General features: G+C 32.0%; 1 protein-coding gene and 1 long non-coding RNA gene across 4 annotated transcripts in view; both read right to left on the minus strand.

The window, feature by feature from the left end:
* The window catches only part of LOC116852090 (L-galactose dehydrogenase-like), a 92,109-nt gene that overhangs the window by 54,588 nt on the left and 27,997 nt on the right, over nucleotides 1-9,524 (minus strand). The gene's annotated exons all lie outside the window — the stretch shown is intronic.
* On the minus strand, nucleotides 2,265-7,224 carry LOC116852091. Its single transcript, XR_004379688.1, has 2 exons — nucleotides 2,782-7,224; nucleotides 2,265-2,420 (listed from the first exon to the last, which is right to left on the minus strand). It is a non-coding gene; the product is annotated as an uncharacterized LOC116852091 (long non-coding RNA).

The following is a 9,524-nucleotide window of genomic DNA, read 5'->3' on the forward strand; positions in this document are numbered from 1 at the left end:
AAAAAAAATAAAATAAAATGGGATCCACGCGGCCACGTCCCCGTCGTGATCCTGGGTAATGCTAAGGGCCACGATCCTGGTTTCTTACTCTTATTAAGGGTAGGTTTTCCCTCACCCCCTTATAGAATTGAAGGGTTGATCAGTCTAATTTGTTAATATTAATTAATTTGACGATAAATGAAACTGTTTACCATTATTTCGGGATAAATTTAAATGTTACGTAAGAAATTCGATAAAAGGGTGGTCACCCTTAAATCCTCAAACAGTCTCACTTTTGTTTTGGATGCGAGTGTAACATATATTTTTTTCAAAATTTTTGAATAAAATTTGCAATTATCTGGGCATTTTTTTTAATTTTTGTTTCAAATACAGGGGGTGGTTTACCCCTTAAAAATGATCGAACCGAGTCGAAAATTTTTCATTTTTCATATCTCTTGATGATGCAACTATTTTATTTGGTTCGGGCCGAAAATACTAAATCCATACATACAAAACAATTAAATCGATACCCATAAATCCAAAGGGGTGTAAATATGGTTTTCCGCCGATAAAAAAAAATACGTATGTCTTATTTTTACGTCTACTACAACATATTCAAAAATTATCAAAATCGGTGATTTACATTTGGGTAGTGTTACTTGTAAGTGTGGAAGATTGATTCGCCGCGTACGATGATCGAAGAAATTTCGATACGTGCATTTAACATGCTGGACATATTATCCTTTCACTATCATATTAATATCAAAAAGTAGTATTAATATCTAATAGCACTAAGATATCCGTGCTTGCTCCTTATATGCCATTTTTCAAATCTTACTGTTAATTCAAAAAGAATTCAAAAAGAATTCAGTCACATGTCATCAATTCTAAGTTTATTTTCAGGTGCAAAAAAGTTCTTCAAAGTTCAGTTTAATGAAAAGAATTCTTTTCGCATGTAAAAATAAACTTAAAATTGGTGACATACTACTGAATTCTTTTTGAATTCTCTGTACTATCTGGCAGGCTCTTACATGCCCCTATAATTTGTCGCTTATTTCTCAATAAAAGTACAAAAAATATTAATATCATTCAAAAAGCATTAACTTTTCCACACTTGATTTCGTTGCAATTAACGGTTTATATTAATGCGATTAATACCGATCCTATCAGAAAAAGTGCGTGTTACCGAAAATCTCGAATGTATCGAAACTTGAAGCCTCTTTTCCGCAATGCTAATTGGCTGTTTCGACCATCTCAATTGATTAGATTCGTGCTGCTTGTAGCTGTCAGATGGTGACAGATCAGGTTGTGTTATGATCTGTCAAAGAGACGTTGATCTATCGTACTTATGTGTGTGTAAGAAAAGATTTGTGCGTCCTAGAAGAAGTATAAATATAAATAAAGGAAAAAATATAAATAAATATAAATAAAAGGAAAAAAAGGAAAAGAGTAAAATCTTTATAGGTAGGTTTATATATTTCTATGTATAATATAATGTAATTTATTAATTAATAAAATAATAAATAATTAATAATTATTAATAAATTGTTATTATTATTATTATTATTAATTAATAATTAATAATTTATTGATTATTATATATAATATAACCTCATATATAATCGCGGTGTTTTTACTAATACCAATATTATCGTCTATCAGTCTACTGTCACACAGCCCGTGATAAGGCGCCATTGTACAGAGCCGACGGTTACAAGACAGCGGCAGCAGAACGTACTTATGAGCGTCGCATATATGAGCGACGCTCATCATCATTATTCGCACACGTCTTACATTCGAAAAATATAACATATTTGTGGTAAGTAATCTATCTCTTTCTAATGACGCGTGGCAGTAGAAATAAGCTATTGGTAAAGAACGATAAAGCATAAGTATATTCGTAATAATAATTAAAGTTATATTAAAAGTTATATTTTTCTGCCTCGTATCTACCGTTGCTTTCGGACGCACGTCATGATCAATTTCTGTTGCGTTTCTGCTGTTACGTTCGAGCGGCACGTCGTGATCGATTTCTGCTGCGTTTCTATCTTCACGTTCGAAAGCACGTCATGATCGATTTCTGCCGTATTTCTGTCGTTAGTACATGTAGCACATTGTATATATGTCTTCATTGTACATATATCTTCTATATTTCTTTCAGTAACAAAACAAGGACGGAGCACGATCACATTGCTAAAGTTAAGGGGGAAGTCTACTGTGACAAGGGAAAAAACAGGCCTATTTTCCGGATTTTTTTTCTAACAAAATATGACTCGTACATTAAATTAAATTAAACCGTCATCTTTATTATATATTCAAGTATTTGTAAAAAAATTTTCAAGTCGAAATATTCAAAATTGCCGTCGTGGCACTCCTTCAAGCGCAGGTCCGTTTTTTTTAGGTGCCCAAACGGTGTACATGAAATCTCACGTCTGGGTGATCTGAAACAAAAAACAAAATATGGTTATCATCTACATAGTATTGACTCTCGTCTGACGGAGGATTTTGTCGATAAAAAATTTTGGCGCCGAAAAAAAATTCTTGAAATTTTTTTCTATTTTTTTGCCCAAATTTGATGTTATTATTGTTTATAACAATTAAACAAAAAACGATATCAAAAAAATGCTCCGTCAGACGAGAGACACTATTCCAGAGAATATGTGGTTAAAATTTCAAGTCGATTCATTCATTAGAACTCGAGATATCGTGTACACCGTATTGAAAAACTTAGTTTCGAGAAAAACGCGTTTAAAGTTTCGGCATTAGTTTTTTCAATGAAAAAATCATTTTTAAGCTTCTTACCATTAATCGCCCATTCCTGCTTCATATAGTACACCTTCTTGTTCAAGGAAATCCTCTTCGAGTGCCGATCGCGCCGTTCTTCTCTCGATTCTCCCTTCTTTTGAAGCGTCGAACGACCGTTCGTTTGCTTGTGATATTCTGCGCTCGTCCACGGTGTTGCATAAATTGAAGGCGTTTGGTCCAATTTTGATGTTCATAACGTCCATCATTTTGAGGATACTGGAGTAGCCTTTATTGAAAATGCTCGCAGCACAATACGACGCAATATCGACGGTTTTTGCGCCGCTGAATGTTTGTTTCGGAGCTAACGACCAGATCATCGCATTCAGGCTCTCGTTGCTGTTCTGTGTATATCCTCAGCGTTTGAAACAAGAATAAAAATTCAATCAAACGGTATCCATAGCCATTATTAATTTCCACTTCCACCGATTTCGTTCTTAATTTTTTCGCGGAAGAACTTGTCGATTCCGTTTCATTCTCCATCGTATGGCGATTTGGTGGCGACGGTCTTTTCCTACGTCGTGAAGGTCGTCCGGGAGTTTCGCGTGAACCCTTTCGGTCGAAAGAAGCAGGCTTCATTTTGATAAAAGTATAAAAACTATACGTTAGCCACGCGGGAAACGCCGAAACGATCACAGCTGTTCGACACACTGGCCCTTAAAATTACGCACTACCGGCGTCCTTACTGTTGAAATCGCTTCTAACTGACTATAAAATATACCTAGTGACATCTGTTGATCGACTTGGAGTATTAGAAATGTTAGAAATTGAATTGCAAGTCACTACGCTGTACCTGCCGAACAGATAGGAATTTGCCGCAGGTACGCGTTTCGGAGCGCTTCGGTAAAAGGTCGAAATTTCAATGAAGAAAAATTTAGCCGGCTATAACACCTAATGTACCTTATTTTAGAGGGTTCAAAGTATTTTTTAAGCCAATAAACAAAAAATTGATTTTTTGAAAATTTTACAGTAGACTTCCCCCTTAAGGAAGTTAAGGAAGGGAGAGAGGGAGAGAGAGAGAGAGAGAGAGAGAGAAGACAAAAAAGGGAGGAGAAAGGAAAGACAAAACGTAAGCAAATTAATAAGCAATTTTGTATAATTGTTATAAATTACAATAGATTACCTTTTGATTAAATCGATTATTTCTTAAATGAATGGAAATTTTCTATAAAAGATCTTTTCCCAATTTTGATATTTTTTATAGCAGTCTTGATAATTACCTGTGCTGTTACTTTAGTTCATTGGTAATTAACAAAATATTTTTATCAAAATAAACATTTGAATTCTTGTTTAAATTGAAATCCAGATTTTGAATTTGTGCGATTGGGTTTTTAAATCGTATTTCAAAGATAATAACTGCTTATCTTTGAAATACGATTTAAAAACCCAATTACACAAGTTCAAGACTATAAGTTTCATGTACAAATAAAATAAATTGTACGAAAACATACATGAAACATCAAACAAAATAAATTTTGAATGTTACCTGCACGGAAAAAAATTATTTCAAGACTGCAGTTAATCGGGGATTAGCTGAAAATATGTTGTAGCAACTAAAACTTTGGTGTTGTTAATTATTTAGCTGCCATAAGTCACCCTAATAGCCAAGAATATCCAAAGCATATCTTGACAAACGTGCAGTATAAATATCTTGCAGCACTTTTTGTCGATAGAATGCCATCAGAATTGACACAGGATCTGTTTTATCAAATCTTGCTGCTAAACTATATCTCTCGAGATACGTATTATACGAGTTTTGAACTGCACATCCTTGGCAAAAACATACACATATTGTAAATTTACAATGTGAATTTTCATCAAAGAAGCTACAAATAAATAATTATAAGGTACCTATATTGCGAGCTTATATATCAGTAATTAATATGCTGTAGTAAAGGAACATATATTCCGGTTTTTAAACATACTTCCGTCCTGAGCTTTGGATACATTATGTGCATTTTTTGCTAAGAAGGTACAGCTCAAAAATCTTAAAGTACGTATTTCGAGAGTTCCTAAATCGTAGAAAAATATACGGTGTGAAAGAAAAATGTATTCCGACTTTTAAGCTGTTGAGTAACTTGTAGCAAATTTGCAGCAAAAACTGCGTAAGTCTTGCAACACATCAAGATTTACTCGATCTCTGGCGCCAATTTGTCAAAAGGCTGCAGGCTCTGTGCGGTTTTTACTACAAATCTGCAGCAACTTGTTTAACAGTAGGCTTTGTCGCATATCTGATGGCAATTTGGCAGCAAGATTTTTAACTGAATTTGTATAAATTTGTTACTTATTTGGAATAAAAATCTAGCAATAAAGTTTGTTTATGAGATTTACTTGTTCAGGTTTGGTTATCTGGGTATATGTTTATCGTAGTTAAACGTTTAAGTATTCATATATTAGGACATTCATGCCTCACTACGATAGAATATAGGGATAGGTGTAGAACATATCGAGGTGAATAAAACAATCCTGTACTGTTTCTCGATATCTTTTATAATTAATGAGTTATTCGAAGGTAAAGATATCAAGTATTAAGCATATAGGCGACATATGCGGAGGCGCACATCAATTGTCGCTTAATGCTTAAAACCTGATATCTTTACCATCGAATAACTCGTTAATTATAACAGATATCGAGAAACAGTATGAGTCTTTTTTATTCACTTTGATATGTTCTACGTCCCTATCGCGTAGTGAGACATGGATATTCTGAGACATTCTGTGTATTAGCTGTGGTAGCTATACCGTTAGCAACTGCAGCAGATGTTTAGCTGCAGTAGTAATATATTTTCAGCTAATTCACGATTAGCTGCGATCGTGAAATCGTTTTTTTCCGTGTATAAACGGCCTGAAAATAAAAATAAAACAATTAATATCATAACAAAATCATAACAAAATTATAATCATTTGTGAAAGGTTTTATGAGTAATATGTAATATTCAAATTGACCAAAATTAAATTATACATTCATTAGAAATAGGTGTGTTTGAATATACAGGTTTCGCCAAAAGTCCCGAGAATCCTGATTTTTTTAAAGAGGATTTTTAACATCTTATAAAAAATTGACTTTTACAAAAGTTTTAGTATTTTGAATATTTTTTTGAACGTGATGGTAACCTTGAACTTTATCTTGGGATCGACTTTCAAGGCTATTTGAAAATCAACTTAAAATTTCTTCAAATGAATTCTAAAATGGGATTTAAAAAACCTTAACACGATGTGTTTTAAGTCAATGAGATATTTGATCTTCAAGTGACTTTTAAAAGTTACTTTCATCTCTAACTTGATAACGTATCTTGATCGAACAGGAAATTTTACACTTTTTCCGAATCCTGGATCAAAAACAGGGGTTCCCATTACAAAATTTTCAAGTTGACCTTCAAATGACCTTAAAAGTAAATCTCAAGGTCAAATTCAAGGTTTAAAGTTACAATCACGTTCAATATTCAAAATGCTGAAACTTTTGTAGGAGTCATTTTTCTATCCGACGTTTTTTCCTTCGAAAAAATCAGGGATGTCGGGACTTTTGGCGAACTCTGTACAGTAATGCAATATTGCATGCAGAATTACATTAATGATACGTGTTACCTTGTATAGGGATCTCACTAATCTTTTCAGTATTTATTATTTTTGTATATTGTAGACTTATCTATTTAGAAAGGTGAAGATGTAATGGACACGAGCACAGATATGCTTAGACAATGCTTTGCTAAGATACTGTTTTGAAGCTCTAATCTTTTTTGTGAATATGCGACGATCAAAACGAGTTAGACGAGTTAAACATTAAACGAGTTAATTAAAAGTTTTAAATAACATAACGTGATTACAAGATCAGTAACTTACTCAGTGCGAAAATCTGTTATGTAAAGTTTAACAATCACATAAATTGAAACAAATATGCCACACGGAGAAACTTCGATAATTTACGTTGGAAAACAATAGTTAAAAACATAGATTAAATTTCATAGGTTAAATTGCATATTTTCGGACTCCCTACTTTACTGTGATTACTGTTGTAGTAACAATAAAAATATTTATTAAGACTGCTGCAAAGAAATATCAGAATTCGGCAAAAACTCTATTGTAAAAAATTACCGAATGTCTTGTACACATACTTATTAACGCTTCTTATTTTTATTTCAGGAACATAGCGACATATATGAAGACAAGCTAATTTCAAATTATAGTGAATTAGTATTTATCAAAAAAATGTAATTTATTGTAATCCGTTGTTTGTAAATTGTAATAATTAGTTAAATTGTATTGAGTAATTCAATTTGTGTTTATTGGTGTTAATTGGTTTCTATTAATGCAAGACAATTATATGATGATGATACTGATGTTGATGATGATAATAATGATGATGTAATGATGATAATGATAATGATGATGATAATGATGATGATAATGATGATGATAATGACGATGATAGTGATGATGATAGTGATGATGATAATGATGATGAAGATGATTAAATTGATATTTATATAATATTAATACTAATAATAATTAATTAAAGTATAATATATTTAAGTATAATTATATTTAAATAAAGAAAAATAATTATATTTTTTTAACTAATTTATTTTAAAAACCAATTCAGCTTAAATAAAATAATTTTTTCAACGAGTCTTTAACTTTTTTAAAAACGCAGGCAGATTTATTGTGACTCGGACACAAAAATATTGTTCTTTTAATGATAGTATTCTGTTTCATTATTTATATAAAATGCTGAGACGCAAAATTCAACGTACCCCAGAGGAGGAAGAAGAATTTAGACGACATTGTTTTGAGAGAAGAAGAGAAAATCAACGACAACGTCGCCAAATAGAATCACAATATCAACAAATGATTTCTGTTGCTGGTACTTCACGTGAAAATTATGTTATATAATTGAGTGATAAAGTTGTTCAAAACACTTCATATAATCCATTAAATCAACGACGTGCAATACAGACCAATTATCGATCACGTATAAGGAAACAATCTTGTGTAGATATTAACAACACATTATGTGATAATGTAGTTGAATATTATATCGGTTCTATGGACGTTTCCTGTGTCCATTGTAATGCGAAACATTTTGCAGATGAACAAGTTATTAATAGAAGAAATTCGTTTCATGATTGCTGCAATCACGGTGCGATTAATCTCCAACCAATGCCTGAATTACCTCAATTTTTACGTTCATTATATGATGGAAGTCATGTAAAGTCAAATCGTTTTTTTGATCATATTCGTAGTTTTAATAGTTCATTTTCTTTTGCGTCATTTAACGCAAATTTAGTTAATATGCAAGGAAGACGTCCTGGTCCATATTGTTTTAAAATACAAGGTCAAATTTATTATCAAATTAACACAGCGTTACATGCTGCACAGAATGAAACTCCGACTTATGGACAACTATTTATTGTTGATTCAAATGAAGCAGTAGAATATCGTATTACTAGAAATTCGTGTTTAGATTTTGAGATAGTAACAAATCTTGAAAGTTTATTGCAAGAATGTAATATATTTGCTCAATCATATCTAATGATGGATGAAGAAATACAAAATCAACAACGAGCTGAAATAAATTGCAGTGAACCAATAGCTGAATTACAATTAGTATTCGCATTAAAACCAGGGATGGATAGACGTAATGTTCAAAGAACAAATGAAACAGCCGCGGTTTTTAAAACGACTTCTGAATGAAGAATTCCGGATTCTTATGTCACAATACGTAATCGTAACACTAAAAGCTTACAACAGGTTAGTACTATGGATCCAAATATAGAACCTTGGATATATCCATTATTTTATCCATATGGAACTAGAGGATGGGATCGTAATTTAATGAAATTACTAGAAGAATAACTAGAAGACAATATATTAAGTATCGTATGGCCATTCAAAATGAATTTAATGTTTTTTTATTATGCCGTCGTTTATTTCAACAATGGCTTGTAGATAATTACGTAAAAATTGAAAAGGATAGAATAAATTATTGTAAAACGCATAAAAAAAAATTACGTGTTGAAACATATAAGGGTTTAGTAGATTATATGGAAGATAGAGCAAATAATATAAATGACCGTGTTGGAAAAATAATTATACTTCCTTCCACATTTATCGGATCACCACGTAATATAATGCAAAATTATCAAGATGCGATGGCAATTGTTAGTAAATTTGGTAAACCAGACCTTTTTATTACAATGACATATAATCCGAAATGGCGTGAGATTGAAGAAAATCTTCTTCCTGGTCAACAAGCCTCTGACTGACCTGATATATGTGCTCGAGTTTTTAATATTAAGAAAGATTATTTAATCGATTTAATTGTTAAGCAAAACTTTTTCGGTGAGATAGCAGCGTTTGTTTACGTTATTGAATTTCAAAAAGTGGCTTGCCTCATGTTAATTACGCTAAAGCATAATTTTAAAATGACAACTCCACACGTTGTAGATAAGTATATTTCTGCTGAAATTCCTGACCCAAATGATAATCGTGTATTACATGATATAGTTATGAAACATATGATACATGGACCTTGTGGTGATTGGTGTTTAGTTAATGGAAAATGTTCAAAACATTATCCAAAACCATTTATGGAAGAAACTAGAATGGATGAAGATACGTATCCTTATTATCGTAGACGGGATGTTGATAAAACTTTTGAACGTCCTGGTGGATATATAGTTGATAATCGTCATGTTGTACTATATTGTCCTATATTATCACTTATATTTAATAGTCATATAAAT

This window comes from Odontomachus brunneus, unplaced genomic scaffold (assembly GCF_010583005.1).
Source record: "Odontomachus brunneus isolate Ranch 3 - 2012 unplaced genomic scaffold, Obru_v1 Obru_scaffold_202, whole genome shotgun sequence".
NCBI classification, from domain to species: domain Eukaryota; kingdom Metazoa; phylum Arthropoda; class Insecta; order Hymenoptera; family Formicidae; genus Odontomachus; species Odontomachus brunneus.